Raw genomic sequence first — 23,856 nt, 5'->3', positions numbered from 1 at the left:
CTGGCCCCACTCTGCACCTTTCTCAGATGCTTTTGCCTGGCTGCAGCAAGTCCTTGAACTATGACAATGCTTCTTGCCCGTCTGTATGGAAGTTGGATAGATGTACATGCAGGAGTCTGCAGAGAAGTCTGCCTTCTGCATGCCTGGAATGTAGCCTACTTTGCACTGATATGAGCCACAGTCTGCTATTGTTTTTGGTTGCACCCACCAGCGGCCTATGGAACATAGGGTTGCCATATTTCAAAAAGTCAACATCCTGGCAAAGTTGTTGACCTTTTTTTGTTTCACAAAATTGTTCAGCTTTGGCGACCCCCTAATGGAAGGGTCTGCGGCCTTTGGGTGAAAAAGAGTTCTGCTTCTTCCCTCAATGGACCTTTAGTCTGATCCAGCAGGGCTCCTCCATTGCTGTAAGCCTCCAAAGTAATTCTATGAGTCAGGTTCCTCTGCTGCACAAAAGTTTGACAACTGATTATCTTGACAATGACGGTGCTGATCATTATGTCTAAATTCTTTCTTTGGCCTCGGAAGAAGGTGCAGAATTATCTCGGAGTCAATCAAGCTCTGCGTATAAATACATCTGTAAGAAATGAAGTGTCAGGAAAAGATTATTTCTAGCTCTTTTTTCAGAACTTGGAGGGAAAGAACATAAATTCATGGGATGGAATGAGAAATTGCCTCCACCAACTCGCTCACGGTATAATGAGGACCTTCTGCACACTTTTTAAAAATGGAAGCGTCAGAACTTTGACACACAAAGAAATTCCTCATATTACAGATTCGTTTAACGCCAAACATTTTAAATCCTTGAACCAATTTGGAAATGATTTTCATATTTTCAGAGCTCAGGGTTGGTTCTCTTCTCTTCCCCACGTTTCCTTCATATAAAAATATTCTATCCTTTGTGGGGGGTTCTTAAATAAAGTAAAAAAGCTATAGAAATGTAAATGTCACAGATTTAAAAACTGTTGTACAAAAGGAGGACCTCACTAAATTGATTTCAGGGTTATGTGGGATGTTCTTGGGCTGCTTAAACAATAGCAAATTGAAAGTAGACGGGGAAAAGGTTTAGGTAAGGGACTTCATCAAGGAAAATAGGGCCAGGTCAAGGTAATGGATTTTGACGCAGGTAAGCCACCTGGTTATTTTTTTAAAAAATATCTAGTTCTTATTTAACTATTTCTGTCCCAAACCTTTTGCATAAATTTTGCACTCCTGTGGTGGCTGACAGAGTAGCAATAAGCTCACGGGAGTCCATGTGTTTGGTAACCTGAAGGCTGGATTACTGCAGTGCACTCTATGTGGGGCAGCCCTTGGGCCTGTTCCAAAAGGTCCTGCCTGCGCAGAAGGCAGCAGCCAGGCTGCTGATGGGAGTATCTGGCTGGCAGCACGTAACATTGTTGTTAAAACATCTACACTGGCTTCTCAACTACTACTCAGCTGGGTTCAATGAAAGCATTAGGGCAAATTCAGATGTAGTTTAAAGTAACATACAAAATGCATCATACGCGGGAAAACTGCTTTGTGAAAATATTACAGGTAGGTAACCGTGTTGGTCTGCCGTAGTCGAAACAAAATAAAAAAATTCCTTCCAGTAGCACCATAGAGACCAACTAAGTTTGTTATTGGTATGAGCTTTCGTGTGCATGCACACTTCTTCAGATACACTGAAACAGAAGTCACCAGACCCCTATATATAGTGAAAGGGTGGGGAGGGGTATTACTCAGAAGGGTGGTGGGAATGGGTGATTGGCTGATAGGTGTGGTAAACCTGTTGATGACTGTTAACAACTACAATTGGTCTTACAGGAAAAAGCAAGGGGTGAGATGGCTAAAAATAGCTTTATCATATATAATAAGATAAGAATCCAATGTCTCTATTCAGACCAGGTCTCTCCATGGTTTTAGGTTTGGAAATAAGTTGCAATTCAGCAACTTCTCTTTCCAGTCTATTCCTGAATTTATTTATTTTTGTAATAAGATCTTGTATAGAATGTCCTAGGAGATTGAAGTTTTCTCCTACTGGTTTGTCTTGTCATTCCTGATGTCAGATTTATGTCCATTTATCCTTTGGCGTAGGGTTTGGCCTGTTTGTCCAATATAGAGAGCTGAAGGGCACTGTTGGCATTTGATGGCATACACAATGTTAGAAGATGAGCAATTAAATAGTCCTGAGATGGTATGTTTGATGTTTTTTGGGCCAGTGATGGTGTTGTGCGGGTGTATGTGGCAGCAAAGTTGGCATCTGGGTTTATTGCAGGCTCTGGTACCTGTGTCCATGTTAAGTCTGGTTGTTGTATTATTGTGGGTGAGGAGTTGTTTAAGATGCTGTCTGTAGGCAATGAAAGGTCTTCCTCCCAGAGCTTGAGAAAGAGAACTGTCATTGTCTAGGAGAGGCTGTAGATCTCTGATGATGCGTTGAACTGTTTTAACTTGGGAGCTGTATGTGATTACTATCGGTGTTCTGTTATTTTCTTTTTTGGGGTCTGTCTTGCAGCAGGTTCTCTCTGGGTATCAGTCTGGCTCTGTTGATGTGTTGTTTAACTTCATTGGGCAGATATTTTAGTTCCAAGAAGGTTTGCTGTAGATCTCTTAGGTGAGAATCCCTGTCTGTAGAGTTGGAACAGATGCAGCTGTAACGTAGAGCCTGGCTATATACAATGGATTGTTTGGTATGTTTGGGATGGTAGCTAGAAGCATGTAGATATGTTTGTCAGTCAGTTGGTTTACGGTATAAGGTGGTGTCTATACGCCCATCCTGTATTTTTATAGTAGTGTCCAAAAAAATGTATTTCTTGCATAGATTGGTTCATTGTTAGGTTGATGGTGGGATGAAAGTCATTGAATGTCTGGTGGAAGATGTCCAGGGTCTGTTGACCATGTGTCCAGATAATAAAAATGTCACCAATGTATCGCAGGTACAAGAGAGGTTTGAGTGGGTTGGAGTTTAGGAAACGTTGTTCTAAATCTGCCATGAAGATGCTGGCATACTGTGGGGCCATGCAGGTGCTCATTGCTGTGCTGCTGATCTGGAGGAACAGATCATCATCAAATTTGAAGTGGTTGTGGGTGAGGACAAAATGGCAGTATGGTAGCAAAGTCCTCTGTCATTTTATCTGAAAATGTGTATATTAGGCAGCACTACATGCAAAAATGTGCGCATTAGCAGAAGCTGTTGCTAAAATGCTGATACATTTTCAGGAGGGATTTTTCCTTTTTTATTATCACAAACTGGTGGAAATGCAGAGGTCTGAACTTACTGTAAGTCTGGAAAAACAGAGAGGGAGGGAGGGAGAGAGAGAAACCCAAACTGACAGATTCACTCATCCCTAACAATGATGGCTGCTTTCTTAAGACGACTTAAGAAAAAAAAAGAAAAAAGTTACATGCTGGCGATTGAACCTGCAGCCTCTCCCAGCCCTGCCTGAAGATACAGTGCTACCTCTGGTTACGTACTTAATTCGTTCCAGAGGTGTGTGCTTAACCTGAAACTGTTCTTAACCTGAAGCACCACTTTAGCTAATGGGGCCTCCCACTGTTGCTGCACGATTTCTGTTCTTAACCCGAGGTACTATTTCTGGATTAGAGGAGTCTGTAACCTGAAGCATATGTAACCTGAAGCATATGTAACCCGAGGTACCAGTGTACAGGGAATTTAACCAGGGATCTTCCACATGTAAAATAGATGCTCTACCATTGAGCTATTTCCCCAGCTACAATGTTTGAGTCCTCTGTTTGCGGAATTTCTCTGCTGGTCCCTAACACCAATGAATAAGGAACAAAACTATGAAAAATAGTTCTGAACTGAGAGAAATGTGGGTGTTCTTTTTATTTAATTGATGCTGCACAGAGTCTCTTCTGAGACAAGCCTATTTGGTTCAACACAAGTTGCTGTTGTAGCTTGTCTTTTGGGTGTGTTGAGAAGGCCAGCTGTTTTAAAATATAAATGGGAAATAAATAAATAAATCACAGAGTGTAAAAATAGCCTTACTAATGAGTTAATCTGCATGTTTAAACACCAATAGGCAAAGTTACAAACTGGAGCATTCCTGCCCCCCCTCTGGATTGTCCATTGCCAAAACGGTACTTATTGAATTTGACAAACATTCTTGTTCTCTCCATTATATCAATGTATTTTTAAGTGTGATGGTTAAAGCAGTTGGACAGTGTTGCTCTTCAATCTCAATGTTTCCTTTGCTTTGTCTGCATTAATAATTGCTATGCATTTAATAAATAAGAGGACAGAAGAAATAATACCAATTCTGAATACTGGCACTTAGCTTGCAATGAACCTCATTAAAGCCAGTGATCCATGCTTTGTTGTTTAAGTAAGTGCATGTAATCCCTTCCTTCTCATTCTGGGGATTTAGTCGTGTGTCGTCGTCCCCGACTCATTCGGTGAGCACAATCCTATCTTGATGTCTCTTATTAGGAATTGATCTTACTGCCTGGTACTGACCAGGTAAAGTGAGCAATGGCTAGTGGGAATTTGTGGGAAAGGTCCATGTATGACTCAGGGGTAGAAAATCTACTTTGCACACAGAAGATCCCAAGTTCAGTCCCCAGCATCTCCAAGTTGGACCCTCTGTCTGAAACCCTGGAGCGCCACTGCCAGTCAGTGTAGGTGATATTGAGCTAGATAAACCAGTAGCCTGACTTGGCAGAAGGTAGTGTCCTATGACTTTAGCCAATGAGCCACCACAAGAAGACTTTCTTGGTTGGAGTGGCTGTAATCCCTGCAATTCCAGTTTCTACCCAGAAAGTGGTGCTCAGCCTAACTTCTCAGAGCAGAGCAGATGAGACAACACTGATGCCCTAGGAAAGCTTCTATTTTTTTTAAAATAATATTTATTAAAGTTTTAAAGGTTACAGAAAGAAAAAGTAAAAAACACCATTTTAAACAAAAACAATACAACACGTCACAATAACGAAGAAAAAAGGATGAAAAAAAGAAAGAAAAAACAGAAAAATAAAATCCATTTAAAAAACAAACAAACAAAAAAATACAGCGAATCTTCCCATAACTTATCTTTCATTAGCTTATTTCCTTGACCTCCTCACACCTCCCTTTTTTGTATTCTAGTTTGATTATCTGTTTCAGCAAATCCTTTCCATCTTTTCAAATTTTTGTCCTGTAATTTATCTTAATATAATGTAACTTTACTTTCCCTCCTTTCACCAATTAACAGTCAGTTTTTCCCAAATCCTTTATAACATTTCTGCTAAAGCCACATAGCATCATTCCAACATCCTTCTAACATTCATTAATTTTACAATGTTTCTGTAAATAGTCTTTAAATTTCTTCCAATCTTCCTCCACCGACTCTTCTCCCTGGTCTCGGATTCTGCCAGTCATTTCCGCCAGTTCCATGTAGTCCATCACTTTCATCTGCCATTCTTCCCAGGTGGGTAGATCTTGTGTCTTCCAGTACTTTGCAATAAGTATTCTTGCTGCTGTTGTGGCATACATAAAGAAAGTTCTATCCTTCTTTGGCACCAATTGGCTGACCATGCCCAGGAGAAAGGCCTCTGGTTTCTTCAGAAAGGTATATTTAAATACCTTTTTCATTTCATTATAGATCATCTCCCAGAAAGTCTTAATCCTTGGGCATGTCCACCAAAGGTGAAAGAATGTAGCTTCAGTCTCTTTACATTTCCAACATTTATTATTGGGCAAATGGTAGATTTTTGCAAGCTTGACTGGTGTCATGTACCACCTGTAGATCATTTTCATTATATTCTCTCTTAAGGCATTGCATGCTGTAAACTTCATACCTGTGGTCCATAACTGTTCCCAGTCAGCCATCATAATATTATGTCCAACATCTTGTGCCCATTTAATCATAGCAGATTTCACCGTTTCATCCTGAGTATTCCATTTCAACAGCAAGTTATACATTCTTGACAAGTTCTTAATTTTAGGATCTAGCAGTTCTGTTTCCAATTTTGATTTTTCCACCTGGAAGCCAATTTTTTTGTCCAAGTTATATGCCTCCATTATCTGGTAATAAAGAAGCCAATCTCGCACTCTATTTTTTAATTTTTCAAAACTCTGCAGTTTTAATCTGTCTCCCTTTTGTTCCAAAATTTCCCAATATTTCGGCCATTTGGCCTCCATATTGAGCTTTTTCTGAGCCTTCGCTTCCATTGGTGACAACCACCTTGGGGTTTTATTTTCAAGCAAGTCCTTATATCTTATCCAAACATTGAACAGTGCTTTTCTGACAATATGGTTTTTGAACGCTTTATGTGCTTTAACCTTGTAGTACCACAGATATGCATGCCACCCAAATACATTGTTAAAACCTTCTAAATCCAGCACGTCAGTGTTTTCAAGAAGCATCCATTCTCTCAGCCAGCAAAAAGCGGCTGATACATAATAAAGTTTTAAGTCTGGCAGGGCAAATCCACCTCTTTCTTTAGCATCAGTTAATATCTTAAATTTTATTCGAGGCCCTAGGAAAGCTCCTAGTTCAGGCTTCTTGGTGGTCAAAGCACAGCTTCCTGTTTCATCTAAGCCTTCCCTTGCAACATTTATTACACTCTGCTTCTGCAAATCTTGAAGAAGCGTTCAACAAAGCAAAGCAATAAAGATGCCTCTGAAACTATTTCAAAGAAAAACCACTGAGTGCAAAGAATGAACACAGGACCAGAACACCAACTAACCAGTAGGTAAAAGGAGGTTTTATATATTCTCATCACATAGGAAGATTCTTTATATCAAGTCAGGACATTGGTTCATCTTGTTCACCATTGTTTACAAAGACTGGCAGTGGCTCAGCAGGATCCCAGGAAGCAGCCATCCCCAAGTCATACGAGGAGAAGCCAGAGATTGACCCAGTGAAATGCCTTGGCTGTGGCTCAGTGGTAGAGCATTTGTTTTGCATGCAGATGGCCCCAGGCTCAATCCTGGGCATCTTAAAGAGGGACCAGAGGAGAACCCATCTGAAACTTTTGGAGAGCTGCTGTCAGTCAGTGTAGACAATGCTGAGTTGACTGGACCATTGGCTGACTTGCTATGAATTTAATACGTCCCCCAAATTCTGCAGACCTCATCATGCCACAGACTCAAAGCAATTATGCTGAAGGCTTGACTTACCATAAATACTCTCATCCTTGAGCTCACTCTAAAAGGCATTGAAGCTTTGAACGTGTTAGGAGCATGCAAAAATCTTAAGGACATGTGAAAAGTACCCACTCTGCTGTCACTACCTCTCCTGTCCTGTACTCTAAGGCTCCTCAGAAATTTACTGGATCAGAAAAGCAATCAACTTGGAGGGTTTTAAAAGAGGCTATCAGTGCAAAGACGATCAGTGATGACCAACGATGCTTCCTATGTTCTGCCTACACTGTTGCAAGCAGTATGCTTCTGAATAAAAGTTACTAGGAATCATAGCTGGAAAGAACGTTGTTCCAATCAGGTCCTGCTTATGGGCTTCCCAGCTAGGCATCTTCTTGGCCACTGTAAGAGGAGGACGCTGGACTAGATGGTTCTATGGCCTTATCCAGCAGCCAGCTCTTCTTATATTCCTTAGTCTTAGCCTTTGGTCTTATTTTAAACCTATCCGTTGTTTTTCTGTGTTTTCAACCATTTTTAATCATCGTATCTATAAATTGCTTTGAGATGGTGGTTTAGAAGGTGATTAATCTAACAACAACAACAACAACAACAACAACAACAACAACAATCCTACATTCTTTGCTTCAAGCATGGAGAAAGCAGAGCAGAGGCACTGTCTCTGTTGGGAAAATACTACTTTGAGTGTGCCATCTCCATATTCCTGATGTCATTTTACATGCACTTGAATGGCAACCTGCTCTGAGAGACCATCTTGGCTGGAAAGCAGGGTATACATACAGTTCCCACACTGCATTGCTTTCAAATGGATACAAATTTGCATGCACATTACCCTCCCCCCTCCATATTCCAGCACAGCTGGTCATCATGCTCACCTTTGCACAACAGATTGGTGCATAGATATTTTAAAAACAATTCGAAATGGCAGCCCATCACACTGTTCCTGCTTCAATCTTTTGCTTCCACTTCCTTCCTTCCACCATCCCAACCCCCACCTCATGTTAGAAAAACAATCTAGCTTTGCCACTTAATGTTGTTGATGCCATTAAAAGTAATACTGCAATGAATGTTATATCAAACCCAATTACTCCACTGTGCTGCTTTCTGTGGCATTTCCTTTTCCCGGCAAACACTCCTTCACTCTGTCTAGCAATTAACTGCTTGAACAGTATAATAAGGAAGCAATTAAGAGGTGACAGAGAAAAAATTAACACTCCATTTCACATTAAAGGCCAAGTGAGTATCCGTGCCATTGTGAGTTAAATGTGTCTTTGAAAACCTGTAGTTTTGAATGTATTTTCCTTTTGAATAAGAAGCTGGTTCCATGGCTTCAACCCCTCCACTTTTTTCTCTCCTTTTTGTGCATCTAGATTCCCAGTCTGAAAATGGATGATAACTAATTGGGTGCTGTCTGCTTTAATGGGGTATATTAATTGCAGTTTGCTCTCCTGTTAAAGTGTCAGGGAAAACAAAATCTTTGTAATGCATAGGAACATTTGTACCCAGCCTTACTTGGAAGCTGCACTGTGTATACCGGGGCAAAAAAAACCACACCTTCTCTACATGTACCCCCCAAAAGCTGGAGTGACGTTGCCTTGGCAATAAGGTTTGCACAATAACTAGCACCCACGAAGTCCTTGCTTGCAGTTGTCCTTCCAGCCCAACACACAAAGCTGCATCATGGAACGGTTTGTGTGGCCATCAAGCATGGTGCCAACCATAGCATTGAGAATGGGCCCGCTAATCGTGCGTGCACACAAGTGGTTGGCATGATTCCATTAGTGTGCTGCAGAATGCAGTGATGCTTCCTTGGGATTGGTTTGATGGGGCCACTTTTTTAAGGCTGTAGTTTTCCCACTGGGCTGTGGGGATTTCTGCTACTCCCTTGCTGTGGCATCACTTGTGGTGGGTTGAGGGAGGGGACAAGGCTGGGATTTAGAGCTGTTCCGCCTGGCCTTTGGTTTGGACTCAGACTGACCCTTATGTTTTCCCTCCCCTTATTGTTTTGATCCATGGGCTACTTTTAAAATGAGGCTGCATTTTAACCTATATTTTAAATTGTCCCCCCCCCATTATGTTTTTATTGTAATTTTACTGGTGTTAGCCACCCTGAGCCTGGCTCAGGCCGGGGGGGAGTATAAATAAAAATTATTATTATTATTATTATTATTATTATTATTATTATTATTATTATTTAAGGCTCCCTCTTGGGTTATCTGCTGCTGGAGCAATGTTCAAACCTTGTTACGGCTCCACTTTGAGCTGTACAACTGGAAGCCTCTTGTTGCTTCATGTTGCCTTGACAGAACTTGGATATACCCTGCCCTGATGTCTGAAGGATGGGGAGCCTGTAGCCCTCCAGATGTTGCTGGACTCCAACTCCCTTCAGTCCCAGATAGCACAGCTAATAGTCAGCAGTGATGACTCACAGTCCAGCAACATCTGGAGGGCCACAGGTCCCCCATATCTGTTCTAATACATTATCTTCTTAATACTTTGTACCCTCATGCTTCCAAAGGCAACTAAGTGATCTTTTGCCATAACTGTGTCTTACCTTACTTTTTGGGCATTCTTGATCACCCAAAGTTGAAACGTTGAATTGATATATCACCAGGGTTAGAATTAGGGTTGCACCAAATAGTCACTCATTTCTGGTTTGTGGTTTCTGCTGTGCTTTCTGGGGTGGGTAGTGGAGGAGCAGGCACAATGTCCTCCAAGAAAATTGACTTCTGAGTCTGTTCACATTTTCTGTGTCTGCTTATCATCCAAACTGCTCCTTCTTTGCTGTCATTGCCTAGCCAATAAGGAATAGATTAATTACCTGATCCTAGCCAACTGCAGACCCTCCAAGGGTCCCTATTTTCCAGGGACATCCCTGATTTAGAGAAGCCATTTCGGTTTCTGCTTTGATCCTGGAATGTCCCTCTTTTCCTTAGGATATCCCTATTTTCATTGGATAAATGATGGAGGGTATGATAGGATGTCTCTATTTTCATTGGAGAAATGTTGGAGGGTATGGAATTATCCAACCCCTGAGCCGTCTGAAGGCAATCCTGTACAGGGAAGTTTTTTTAAACTGTTTAATGTTTATTATGTTTTTAAATATGTTGGAAGCTGCCCAGAATGGCTGGGGCAACCCAATAAGATGTGTGGGGTATAAATAGTAAAATTATCATTATGGAATGGGACATCCCTATTTTCATCAAAGAAATGTTGGAGGGTGAGCAGCTGGTGATCATGCAGGGAGAGAGACAGGGGCAAAATGTAAGGGAGTTTCGTACAGGGTAAGCACACCAGCAGAGCTAATCTGGTGCTTCGGTCAGTGGATTTGCACCATACCCATCTTTCCTCCATCATAGCCTTCCAGTAAGCAACAACAACACACCTGTGGGGAAGCTAGCATAGTGGCTTTGTCCCACCCACCAAGCCATTTATGGAGGCAGTGATCTATCAGTGAGAGGCAGCAGGCAGGAGCTAAGGGATTCCTGCTACATAAGCTGCTACTGAAGTGGCCTAGAGACCATCATACTCTGAGTGCTGCAGAACCTTACGCTGAGGATGCCCAGAGATTCTCAGGGTGGGGTATTATTTAGGAGTTTTTTTGTAGGGGGTCAAGATTTAATTTTGTAGGTGCTTCGTTTGTTCCTGTTATCATATTATGTTTTGTTTGTTTGTATATCTGTTGTTAGACATTACTATGAATCATGTGGGGATTGTTTAATTTGATCGTATACTTATTGTTTTCATTTATTTACTGCTACTTAATTTTTGTAATATTTTTGTAAGTAGGTAAATCTCCTGCTGTTGTAAACTGCCTTGAGTGTGGCTTAACGAGGCCTAAGCAGAGCTTGTCTGAGGTCCAGGGCAGGAGTCTTGCTATAATAAAGTTATAAACTCAAACAAAAAAAGCTCTCCCCTGCCCCACTCGGGCCTGGATTTAACAAGGAGAGACAGCATGCAAATAAATGATGGTGATGATGAAGATGTTCCTTGCAGATTTCATCACTTCTTCAGATGGTTGTTATGCTGCTACATGATATCGGGGTATTTCATATGTGCAAGCCCTCTTCCAAAAAGGCAGGGAATGTATTCTCTTTCCAGGCTTCTACAGAAATGAGCAACCAAGCCTGTGAAGGTTTCTACAAATTCATGGAGGAGTAAACCCTACGCACAGGGGTGTGAAACCTCGGGCCTGAATGTGGCCCTCCACCTCCCTCTGTCTGGCCCTCAAGATTGTACCCGGCTAGAATGTTTCATTCAACTGGGATGATGTCTCTTGCCTTAATGGAGGAAGGAAGAGGGTATGCGTATGGCCACATCCACTATGGTCCCTGGGAGGTTGTCCATGTGGGAATGTGGCCCTTGAATTGAAAGAGTTTCTCTCCTATTGATTTCCCCCTGTTTTGCTGTCATTAGTTGCTGTGGCATGCCAGGTGATGGCCAACCCACCCAAGGCATTAGCTGCATTATCAACTCAGAAAAGGACAGCCTATCAGCAGTGCAAGTCCTTGGTCTATACAGTATCTGCTATCTTTCCTTTTATGTATGCAACCTGCCATCTAATGCAACAGCACAGCATGTGTCTGTTCACACACTGGGGCACGTGACCAAGGAATTGCTTAATACAACCTGACTTAAGGTGGTGCTGGTATTGTGTGTGCAGAGTGGCAAATCAAGCAGTAGCACTTGCTCTGACAAGTGAGTAATTATCTTTGCCAGCTGATAGTGTTTTGTTATTTGCAGGTCAAAATGGAAAACAGGTGCTCTTTAGCAGGTTTCCTGCTCGAAACAGTACCAGGCGATGCAGCGGGGGTGGGGTGGGGGAAGAGATGTCTAACTGCCAACTCTGTGAGGGGTGGCGAGTGAGCAGGCCAGATGAGCGGAATAAATGGTTGCATCGGGAAAAGGATGCTTGCAATTTAGGTTGCTGGAAAGGGCTTGAACTCGGCATAGAGGAAATCATGAGAGGGAGACTGTAGCTGTAGAAAACCTGCCTTAGCTTGAGTCTGCCAGAGCTAAAAGGCATCCCATAAGGCTTTCTTTCTTTCTTTCTTTCTTTCTTTCTTTCTTTCTTTCCTTCTCTCTCTCTCTTTCTTTCTTTCTTTCTTTTCCTTCCTTCCTTCCTTCCTTTCAATGGAAAATATCCGTGGCCTTTTCTTAGTTTCTTGCACTGGACTAAAAAGTAATGGCACACAGTTTTACATCTTGATTGATTCAGTACAACATTTCATTGCTAATGAAATGAACAAAAAGGGTGTCAATAGCAGAGCTGTAAAATTAGCTCTGTCTGAGGTCCTGGTGAGACCCTGACAGAGAATATACAGTTCACTGGGCTCGATGGATCAGTTACGTGGCTCTGCATATGACATGATTCAGAAAGATCTACAGCTAGGTGATAGATCATAGAGCTGCATGCAGAAGGTCCCAGCTCCAGTCCCTAAAATCGCCAGTTAACCAGGTATCATTCAGCAGAGATTTTGAAAATCCACTTGTAGTAGACAACACTGGGCTATAAGAAATGCTAGAAGTGTGACCACTTATGCATTGCACCCCCCCAAAAGCCCCCAAATGAACTGCAAAACTTTAATGTTAACAAAACAGGAACAACAAAAAGGACACAGATCTGCATAGAATTGCATTAAGTGTGCATGGTGCAAATTTAGAAATTATTATCATCATTTAAATCAGGAGTGGGGAACCTGTGGCCCTCCAGATGTTGGCAGAACTCCTGGACCTTGATCATTGGCCATAGTGGTTGGGGGGAGATGGGAGGTGGAGTCCAGTAATGTCTGGAAGACTAAAGGTTCCCCATCTCTGAATTAAATAGAAATACAATCTCATGATGGCGGGGAAGACTATGAGCTGGTGCTTGCTCTGTCTGCTGTCCAGGCACTCATTGTTGACAGGCAGCTGCAAGGTCCCTGCTGCTCTCCCTTCTTATGACTATCTTTAAACCAAACTGAGCAGAGCCCTCCAAATGGGCAATACCTTCAAGCAGAGAGAAGTCCTCTGCAAAGAAGAAGACATTACCACTTGGCAGGGTGGAAAGTAGGGAGGCCAACAGTAGGTGGTGCAAGAGCTAAGGAAAGGCAGAACCACACCCTGACTAGTTTTAAGTAAGAAGGCAGGCAGGCAGGGGCAGACTGGTGAGCCAGTGCTTCAGGTGTTCTAATGGACCAGCATCCATTGCCACCTTAATCACCAGTCTGAGAACCATGGACTGCATCCAGCATTCTCTGCTATCACAAGTGGACTGGTGAGTTTTAATGTTGTGTAACACACTAGTTTCAGGGACGCGGGTGGCGCTGTGGGTTAAACCACAGAGCCTAGGGTTTGCCGATCAGAAGGTTGGCGGTTCGAATCCCCATGACGGGGTGAGTTCCCGTTGTTTGGTCCCTGCTCCTGCCAACCTAGCAGTCGAAAGCACGTCAAAGTGCAAGTAGATAAATAGGTACCGCTCCGGCGGGAAGGTAAACGGCATTTCCATGAGCTGCTTTAGTTTGCCAGAAGTGGCTTAGTCATGCTGGCCACATGACCCGGAAGCTGTCTGTGGACAAACGCCAGCTCCCTCGGCCAATAAAACAAGATGAGCGCCGCAACCCCAGAGTCGGTCATGACTGGATCTAATGGTCAGGGGTCCCTTTACCTTTACCTTTACCACACTAGTTGTCATAAGAAGAGCCCTGTTGGATCAGGCCAGTGCCTGTTTAGCCCAACACCTTGTTCTTACAGCAGCCAACCAGATGGCTATGGGATATCCACAAGCAAGACCTGAGCACAAGAGCAGTCTCCCTTCCTATTTTATGTAGCAACTGGTATTCAGAAGCAATGCTGCCTCTGACTGTGGAGGCAGAGCCGAGCCATTGAGACTAGTAGTGGGAACATGTTGTGCATCAAATTGTGGAATCTATTGCACAACCAATCTAATGCAACCTACTTATGCTTAAAAAGAACTTTCTTGAATTTTTGTAGAAGTGCATTAGAAAATTCCACTTAATACCACATATATAAAACCACAAACAAGCTTTCTTTTGCACAGCAATGTTGCAAGGCAAAAAACATTCTGTGAACAGAAGTATACCACCAAGTGACTTAGACTCAGCACCAAATTGGATACAACCTGTTGTGTTCATATATGTTCAGTGGTGCACATAATGATCAGAGCCAGTTTCTCTTTCAGCCTCAAAGGCAGCAGCAACCATTTGGGCTCCGCACATGAAACGAAATCCACTCGGCAAGCTTCATTCTCACCCCCACCCCCATCCTGTCCCCACCTCACTTTTCCAAAGACTGGCTAAGATTCTGAGAAGCACATTCAACTTGGGCTGTATCATCAACCTGAGCACTTCAACCGTGTGCTGTGGACCTGCCAAGTGTCATGCCTTTCTGACTGATCCTTCAGCTGCATCTCCATTTCTCAGTCATGCATCCTCCCTGGAATAATTCATACATGGCTGCAAATAAAAAACAGAGCAGGAAATGCTTTGGTTGGGCTCCAGGGCTCAGTTTTATTCTTTCATCTAGGGGCAGCGAGGAAATCTTCAAGTTCTGGGTCCCAAGGCAAATTCACTCATCTTAAAGAGGAATCTGTCCAAGATGTGAAAGTTTCACAAGCGTCAGGCTCACATCAGGGACCACAGTTGTTAATGTGAAGCGTACCTTTCCCTGGTTTGTTCTCTCTTTTGTTTTGGGTGACAACACCTATTTGCCCTGGGCCTGATTGGAACTGTAATCAAAAACATCTGGAGGGCACCAGGTTGGGAAAGTTTGGTTTTAGGTTTCACTGGGCAAGAGGGTGCACAGAGGCAGATGTTAAGGTCAAGAGTTGCTGTTCCTTAATTTCTAAGGCAGGGATGGAGAAACTTCTGGTTTTCCAGATGTTGGACTGAGACTCCCATCAGCCCCAGCCAGCATGGCTGATGGTCGGGGATTATGAGATTGCTGGTCTAGCAACATCTGGAGGACAACAGGCTCCCCATCCCTGATAGAAAGGAAGATACTGCCCAGCCTTCTGCAACCTGATGCCATCCAGATGTGTATGTGTACATGTGTGTTTGAAAATATATATTGGAATGTCAATGAGAGGAGCAAACCCAGATTAAATGTGAAAGTAATATTGGATGTGTTTTGATGAGGACAATGTCATGTGGACAGTGTACAGAACTTGCACGTGTGAGCAGTCTGCAGCAAACTGCCACATGAAAGTGCCTGACATTCAAATAAAATATGTAAACAATTAATACAGTACTAGCAGAGCAGAAATTAACAACAGGCGGCAGCTAGAGTCAATTAAACAGCAGCTTCTATATCCAAGAACCACTCCAGTAATGAATCATAGAATCATGAAGCAGAAGAACTGCTCAAATGACCTAGATAGCAGTGGTAGTAACAACAACAACAACATATTACAATTGCCTTTTCATATCAGGACTTGAGGTGCTACTTGCTAAAATTGATTGGGGAGAGTGTTCTAAAGATGAGGTTCCAATGCTCAAAAGACCAACTATCTCAGGGGGAGGCAACTTGGCATTCTCCAGGTGTTGCCAGACTGCAACTCCCATTCTTCTCAACCTTTGGCTATGCAGGCTGGAGCTGATGGGAGTTGGAGCCCAACCAACACATGAAGGACACCATTTTGCTTCCTCTTGTGCTAACTTGCAGGCAGTCACCTGCCTCACCTCTAGACAGCATTGCAGCTATCACTAAGCCTTGGAGCTGAAGTCCAGGGCCTCCATGCCTAGGGCAACCACCTCACACCATATGACCACCCGGAGAGCAACAGCTGATAGAAGCAGCATCAAATACCAGCACCAGGGCCTGGGCTGGTTTTGACATGTGGGGGCTCATCGGGGTAACTCAGAATCATAGAACTGTAGAGTTGGAAAGGACCCCAAGGATCATCTAGTCCAGTGGTGGCAAACTTTTTAGAGACTGAGTGCCCAAACTGCAACCCAAAACCCACTTATTTATCGCAAAGTGCCAACACGGCAATTTAATCTGAATACTGAGGTTTTAGTTTAGAAGGGGAGGTTGGCGCATCCATGTAGAAAGAGAGTGGAGCAACACAGTGGTACCTTGGTTTTTGAACAGCTTAGTTCTCGAACTACTTGGAACCCGAACACTTCAGACCCGGAAATGAGTGTTCTGGTTTTTGAACTTTTATCGGAAGCGGAACATGCTATGTTCTGAGTATAACTTCTGTTTTGATTGCCACACTTCCATTTTCAGAGTGATGGAAGGTGGGCTGGGCAGCAAGCGAGCAGGCATCTGCCACTCTCCAATGCTGGGTCCTTCTGCTGCTGCAGCCACAACAACAACAACCCCCCCTCCAGCTTTGGAGGCGCTGAGTGAGGGAAGGCTGGGCAAGCAAGCAGGCAAGGGGGCAAGGGATGTCACCACCACCACCCCCAGCCTGATCCTGCTTGCAGGCAAGTAGGAGTGGGATCGGGCTGCTCTTTTAGGCAGCGTTGCTGTTTGCACGGGAACAAGAGCTGGATCGGGGCTGCTTTTATGTATATAGGAGGAATATATTGTATATATTCTGAACATGAATTGTAGGCATTTTGTATGAGTTTGTTAATGTTATGTATAATTTGCTAACTGTATAACATACTTACGTTTTAAACTGTTTTGAAATCTCCTGGAAACCTTTGGGTAACAAGAAACTAACAAGCCTAACAAATAATAACAAGTAACAAAATGTTAATAAGTAATAATATGTTAACCCCAAAATCATGGAGCAATGAGAACAACTAAGCGAAGCTTTTGTGCATAGTGAGAGGAGAATGTACAAAATATATGCAAAAATGAAAGTCAGTGGAAGACAACCCAAATGTTCTCTTTCACAACCGCTCCCCAACCCCTGAAGATGGAAAAAGAGAAAGGGAAGATATTGCTTCAGAAAAGCCAATTCTCCAGAGAAAGAACAGGCTAGTATTAGCTGGGTGACAGTGAGTGACAACTCTTTCACGTGCACCAGTGTGGCAAAGGAAGAAGAGAGGCTTTAGAAACAGAAGCACAAATGACATCCCATCTCCTTCGCAACGAGTTTGGGCAGCAATACTAACAGAGGTCTCTTGCTCTTGGATTAATCCCATTGTCAAAGAGGTTCCTGGCACTAATGATGCTCCCATTTGGGGGCTGTTGTGCAACATGTCATCCTATCGTCTCACTTTAAATCTGTACAGGATTTAGTGCTACAACACATTTAGGGCGACAAGAAGTAAAACCCAAACTATGAATCTAGGAGAGGGAGGAAGGGTGGGGTGGGGGGAACCACAGCAGGTTTTGAACTGAGCCATCGTTCAGTGGTGGAGCACCTGCTTTATATGCAAAAAGTCCCAGGTTCAAATCCTGGCACCTCCAGATATGCTTGGGGGTGTCCTATGCTCTGGAGAGCCACTACAGTCAGTGTAGGCAGTACTGAGCAGGATATACCATTGGTCTAACTCAGGATAAGGCAGCTGCCTACAGTCCTTGTCTCCAGTCCTGCACTCTGTGTAACTTTAGGACTGGCCTACTGCAATGCACCCTTTGTGGGGCCTCCCTGTTGCTTGATCAGGAAACCCCAATATTGCAGAATCCTGCCACACAATTACTAACGGGGTTGACATCCCAGCAGCAAACCATACATGTTGAATAGTGGGTAGACATAGCAGACGACACAGTGATTTCTCCAAAGCAGCTCTTTATTTGTAAGCTGGAACAGAACTGAACAGCAAACAGCTCAGCCGGCCTGCTTTTATAGGCAGCCGGCTGTCAACATTGTAGTAACAACAACCCAGGGTTTCCCGCCTAAAGTAACTGACGTGGACCTGAGTGAAAACTATATACATGATACCCCTGGTGATCAGGGTGGGAACTTCAATATATAACACCCCTCCCCACCGAGATAAGGCATTAGTTACAATCATAGTGGTTCCATTACGTACAGCAATACCCTTATTGGTTTCAGTAAGGCACATAAGCATATTAATTGACCCTATTCACCATACAGCTTTACATGTGCAGTTTGTCCAGTGAACATAGTCTTTTAACTATGGGCTACTGGCCTTGCAGATCTCCTGGGCGGAGCGTTCAGCAGCTTCCGAGGCCACGGCCTCCTCAATGGCTTTCTTTTTTTTTTTTTTTAAGGAATATTTATTAAATTTTCCAATTTTTTAAACAAACAAACAAACAAAACAAACAGAAACATTAAACACAGGCATAAAATTCATAAACCATACTTTTAAATAACAAATTTCTCAGACCTCCTCATACTTCTCCTTCTTGTATCCCAATTAAGATTATTTGTTCAGCAAATCCTTCATTTAAAGCATTACAGCTTATAACATTACCTTATTTTTCAAACCCTTTCTTTTCCCCATCTATGTTCTTATATATTATTGCAGCTAGAAACCTCTCAATTTCAATCCAACACCATCTAACTTTCTTAAATTTTACAATGTTTCTGTAAATAGTCCTTAAATTTTTTCCAATCTTCTTCAGCCGACTCTTCTCCCTGGTCACGGATTCTGCTCGTCAATTCTGCCAATCCCATACAGTCAATCATTTTCATCTGCCATTCTTCCAGAGTGGGTAGATCTTGCGTCTTCCAATACTTTGCGATGAGTATCCTTGCTGCTGTTGTAGCATACATAAAAAAAGTTCTGTCCTTCTTTGGCACCACTTGGCCGACCATGCCCAAGAGAAAGGCCTCTGGTTTCTTCAAGAAGGTATATTTAAATACCTTTTTCAATTCATTATATATCATTTCCCAGAAAGCCTTAATCTTTGGGCACGTCCACCAAAGGTGAAAGAATGTACCTTCAGTCTCTTTACATTTCCAACATTTATTATCGGGCAAATGATAGATTTTTGCAAGCTTGACTGGGGTCATGTACCACCTGTATATCATTTTCATAATATTCTCTCTTAAGGCATTGCATGCCATGAATTTAATCCCGGTGGTCCACAACTGTTCCCAGTCAGCAAACATAATATTATGTCCAACGTCTTGTGCCCATTTAATCATTACAGATTTAACCGTCTCATCCTGAGTATTCCATTTCAGCAGCAAGTTATACATTTTTGACAAGGTCTTAGTTTTGGATTCTAGCAATTCTGTTTCCAATTTTGATTTTTCCACCTGGAAACCAACTTTCTTGTCCAAATTATAAACCTCCATTATTTGGTAATAATGAAGCCAATCTCGCACTTTATCTTTCAATTTCTCAAAACTCTGCAATTTCAATCTGTCCCCTTCTAGTTCCAAGATTTCCCAATATTTTGGCCATTTAGCCTCCATGTTAAGTTTTCTCTGAGCCTTAGCCTCCATTGGTGACAACCACCTTGGAGTTTTATTTTCCAGTAAATCTTTATATCTAGTCCAAACATTAAATAGTGCTCTCCTGACAATATGATTTTTAAAAGCTTTGTGTGCTTTCACCTTGTCGTACCACAAATATGCATGCCACCCAAAAACATTGTTGAAACCTTCAAGATCCAAAATGTCTGTGTTCTCAAGAAGCAGGCAGTCTTTCAACCAGCAAAATGCTGCTGATTCATAGTAAAGTTTCAGGTCTGGCAGGGCAAATCCACCTCTTTCCTTTGCATCAGTTAATATCTTAAATTTTATTCTAGGCTTCTTGCCCTGCCAGACAAATTTAGAAATGTCTTTCTGCCACTTCTTGAAACAATCCATTTTGTCCAAAATTTGCAAAGTTTGAAACAAAAACAACATCTTAGGCAATACATTCATCTTTATAGCTGCAATTCGACCCAACAAGGAAAGCTTCAAATTTGACCAAATTTCTAAATCTTTTTTCACTTCAGCCCAACATTTTTCATAATTGTCTTTGAACAAATTCCCATTTTTAGCTGTCATATTAATCCCCAAATATTTCACTTTCTTAACCACAGTGAGGCCTGTTTCATTTTGGAACTTTTCTCTCTCTATCGGTGTTAAATTTTTCTCAAGTACTTTGGTTTTTAACTTGTTCAGTTTAAATCCTGCCACCTGACCAAATTCTTGAATTAGTTCTAAAACTCTTTTAGTACTAGATTCTGGCTCCTGTAGTGTCAAGACTAAATCATCTGCAAACGCTCTTAATTTAAACTGTTTGGCTCCGACCTGTATACCTTTAACCATCCGGTCCCTTCTAATCATGTTCAGCAAGACCTCCAGGACCGAAATAAAAAGCAGAGGGGAGATTGGGCATCCCTGTTCAATGGCTTTCTGCAGTGTGAGGTCTGGCTTGGCGAGGAAACGCTGTTGCAGACGGATGTCCTGGACCCCTCGGACGATTCGATCCATCAGGGCATCGTCTAAGTCTCGGAACTCACAGTGCATTGCAGCCTGTCTGAGGGCGGTGGTGTAGTTGTTGATTGACTCCCCCTCTGCCTGGTTCCGGTGGTAGAACGCATGGCAGGCAGCAATCTTGGACGGCTTTGGCACATAGTGGTTGCAGAGCTTCTCTTGAATTGTGTCCTACGGCTCTGCCTGGACTGCTAGCGGCGCAACCAATGCTCGGGCCGCCGCGAACACTTCGGGGCCACAAAGGCTGAAGGAAGAGGCCCCGCTTCTGCTCTACAGACCCTCTTGTCAGCTCATTTGCTTGGAGGTAGCAGTCGAACCGAGCGAGGTAGGAGTCCCATGATTCAGAGGCTGGGGCAAACGGATACCCCTGCTTAAAGACCTACACTAGCTGATCTTGAGAGCAGAAAAAGCAGTAGGGCCTACAAGGCCCACACAATCATTCAAGCCTGCTAACTGCTAACTGTTAACAGCAAACTGCTCAATCATTGTGACTCATCTACAGGATGACTCCTTCTCTCTATAAATTTGTATCCTGTTTGCAGGCAGGCCCAGTGCAGTGTCTGTGCTGTTGTTGTAATGCATTGCTGTGAATGTAAAGCTAAGACAGACAGAGTGGCTCCAGTAAATCAGTAACTAAGATATGCCTCTGTGAAGAGTCAGATAGCTGCTATGAGCGCTCTGTGTATGCTCTTTAACTATGCTGTTTCTGAACAAGTTTATTTTCTTCAGCAAAGTTTTATTCTGTTCAGTGGCGTAGCGTGGGGGGTGCAGGGGGGCCCGGCCGCACCGGGTGCAACATCTGGGGGGGGGGGCGCGCGCTCACACTCGCAGCTCTCTGCCCCTACTAAAATCCACAGGTTAGGGGGCGCAAATTACTTGCCTTGCCCCGGGTGCTGACAACCCACGCTACACCACTGATTCTGTTGATAAAGAAGACTCGGCGCTGATTAATTTACCGTTGCTTCCAACAGCTTTGGACCAGTTTACTTGTCCTTCCTTCATATGTGTTCACTTGACTGAGTCAATCTGTAGAACAGCCACTTTTAGTAGTGCCATAAAATGTTTGTTCTGCAATTGCGGTGCCTTCCATCAGTTTCGGCTGGTGGACCAGCTGCATCCCTATTTGGACAGCAGTAGCCTAACATTGATGCATTAGGTTAGGTTATTGCAGCACGTTATATGTAGGGCTGCCACTGAAGACAGTTCGGAAACTCCAGCTGGCACAGGATTTGGCAGCCAGGTTGCTCACTGGGACAATTAATTTCTGGGCCCAATTCAAAGTGCTGGTTTTGACCTATAAAGCCTTAAGCAGCTCAGAACCGCAATACCTCAAGGACCGCCTCTCCCCATATAAACCATCCCTGAGGCCCTTCTTCGGGTGCCTCCCTCATGAGAGCTCATGAGGGCAGCAACATGAGAACAGTGCTTTTCTGCAGTGGCTCCCCATTTGTGGAATGCTCTCCCCAGGGAGGCTCACCTGGTTCCTTTGTTACATATCTTTAGGAGCTATGCAAAAACGCATACAGTGGTTGTTAAATAGTGGGTAGACATGGCAGACGACACAGCAATTTCTCCAAAGCAGCTCTTTATTTTGTAAGCTGGAATAGAAACTGAACAGCAAACAGCTCAGCCGGCCTGCTTTTATAGGCAGCCAGCTATCAACATTGTAGCAACAACAACCCAGGGTTTCCCGCCTAAAATTACTGACGTGGACCTGAGTGAAAACTATCTACAGTATCCCCCTGCTGGCCCAGGGTGAGAACTTCAGTACATAACACCGGTACCTCAGGTTAAGTACTTAATTCGTTCCGGAGGTCTGTTCTTAACCTGAAACTGTTCTTAACCTGAAGTACCATTTTAGCTAATGGGGCTGCCGCGCCGCCGGAGCACTATTTCTGTTCTCATCCTGAAGCAAAGTGCTTAACCTGAAGCACTATTTCTGGGCCAGCAGAAGCGTATGTAACCTGAAGCGTATGTAACCCGAGGTACCACCTTTGGCTCATTAACATTCCATGGCCTTTTAATGTTTCTGTTGGGGGAGGGGGTTATTGGTTTGTTTTGCTTTTGCTTTAGTTTTTTTAATTGTATTCTGTGTTTTCATTTTGTAGTTTTATGTTGTGAACCACCCTGTGATCTTCAGATGAAGGGCAGTATACAAAAATAATCAATCAATTAATTAATTAACAACTTGAGATGTATAAGGTTTTTCTTTTCTTTTGTTTTTAAGTGTGGCGTTGCACCTCTCTCCACAATTCCAAGCGCAAATTTGAATATTGATGTGAAATGTATTATTTTCAAATGGCAAAACTGGCAATATAAGTCAGTCCCTCCCTGCCCCCCACCCTAGAATTGTTAGAAACTCTCATGTTGGCTTTAAACATGCCTTCTCGTGAAACATTAACATACCCAACCAGCTAGGATCAGGGAGAGGAAAAGGAAAGAAAACCAAATGAGAACCAGCAAGTGAAGGTCACGTGATCACCTCCTGATTTGTTTCCAGCTGTTTTCTAGTCATTAGCTTTTAATTTCAACAGCTGCCTCTTTGTGCTTCTCTCCCCCTACACACCCCAAACTCAGGTATTTTGTGCTGTTAAAGTGATTGTCAGTTCTGTTCTGCTTGAAAGGTTTCAGTGTATGTTGCCATGGCCACGGGTACCAGAATTGGAAATAAATGAAGGGGGGGGGCGGGATCTAGGAATTGACATGGTGCTGATGGGGAGCTATGAGCCAAAAGGTTGACTATTAGTGTTGGATTTGGTTTGGCTAAAAGGAAAAATGCTAGATATGGTAAAATAAAAGGAGAATCCCCTGGGTGCCTAGATCCAGGTTTGGGTCAAGTACTCTTTGGTTGTACTCTTTAGCACTTCGAAAGCATGTCAAAGTGCAAGTAGATAAATAGGTACCGCTCCGGTGGGAAGGTAAATGGCGTTTCCGTGCGCTGCTCTGGTTCGCCAGAAGCGGCTTAGTCCTGCTGGCCACATGACCCGGAAGCTGTACGCCGGCTCCCTTGGCCAGTAAAGCGAGATGAGCACCGCAACCCCAGAGTCGGTCACGACTGGACCTAATGGTCAGGGGTCCCTTTACCTTTACTCTTTGGTGAGAGAGCCTCAGCAGAGATTTCAAATCACAAAACATGCAGCAAAGTAAAGAATGGAAAATTAGGCTGGTAGACCTTTAAAATATCTCCTCCTAAGTCATTTCCAAAGTCCCCTTAGCATAGAAAAGACCACACATTTGGTAAGTTAAAAATGGCTTACTTACAAACTTTTCAATTGTTAGATTTGTGCGTTTTTCCTTACAGCCCTAAGAAAAGACAGACAGTAAAACTTAGTTTCCAAAATGGTAACTGTTTCCAAATTATTTATATAGAAACACAAAGTTGGCTTGCTTAACCCACATAGATTAAACTTTGGGCACCCAGTATAGATCTTCTTTGTGGAGGTTCACATTGTGGAAAAGAGTGAAAACAAAGAGTTTGATAACC

At 43.1% G+C, this 23,856-nt stretch overlaps 1 long non-coding RNA gene across 1 annotated transcript; it reads right to left on the bottom strand.

Moving 5' to 3' along the window:
- On the bottom strand, window positions 1–23,856 carry LOC128406689 (uncharacterized). The gene is made up of 3 exons (XR_008328579.1): window positions 23,770–23,856; window positions 23,634–23,675; window positions 1–577 (listed from the first exon to the last, which is right to left on the bottom strand). It is a non-coding gene; the product is annotated as an uncharacterized LOC128406689 (long non-coding RNA).

Source organism: Podarcis raffonei, chromosome Z, assembly GCF_027172205.1.
Source record: "Podarcis raffonei isolate rPodRaf1 chromosome Z, rPodRaf1.pri, whole genome shotgun sequence".
Taxonomy (NCBI): Eukaryota; Metazoa; Chordata; class Lepidosauria; order Squamata; family Lacertidae; genus Podarcis; species Podarcis raffonei.
The sequence above is the reverse complement of the archived record's forward strand: the minus strand, read 5'-3'. Positions and strand labels throughout refer to the sequence as shown.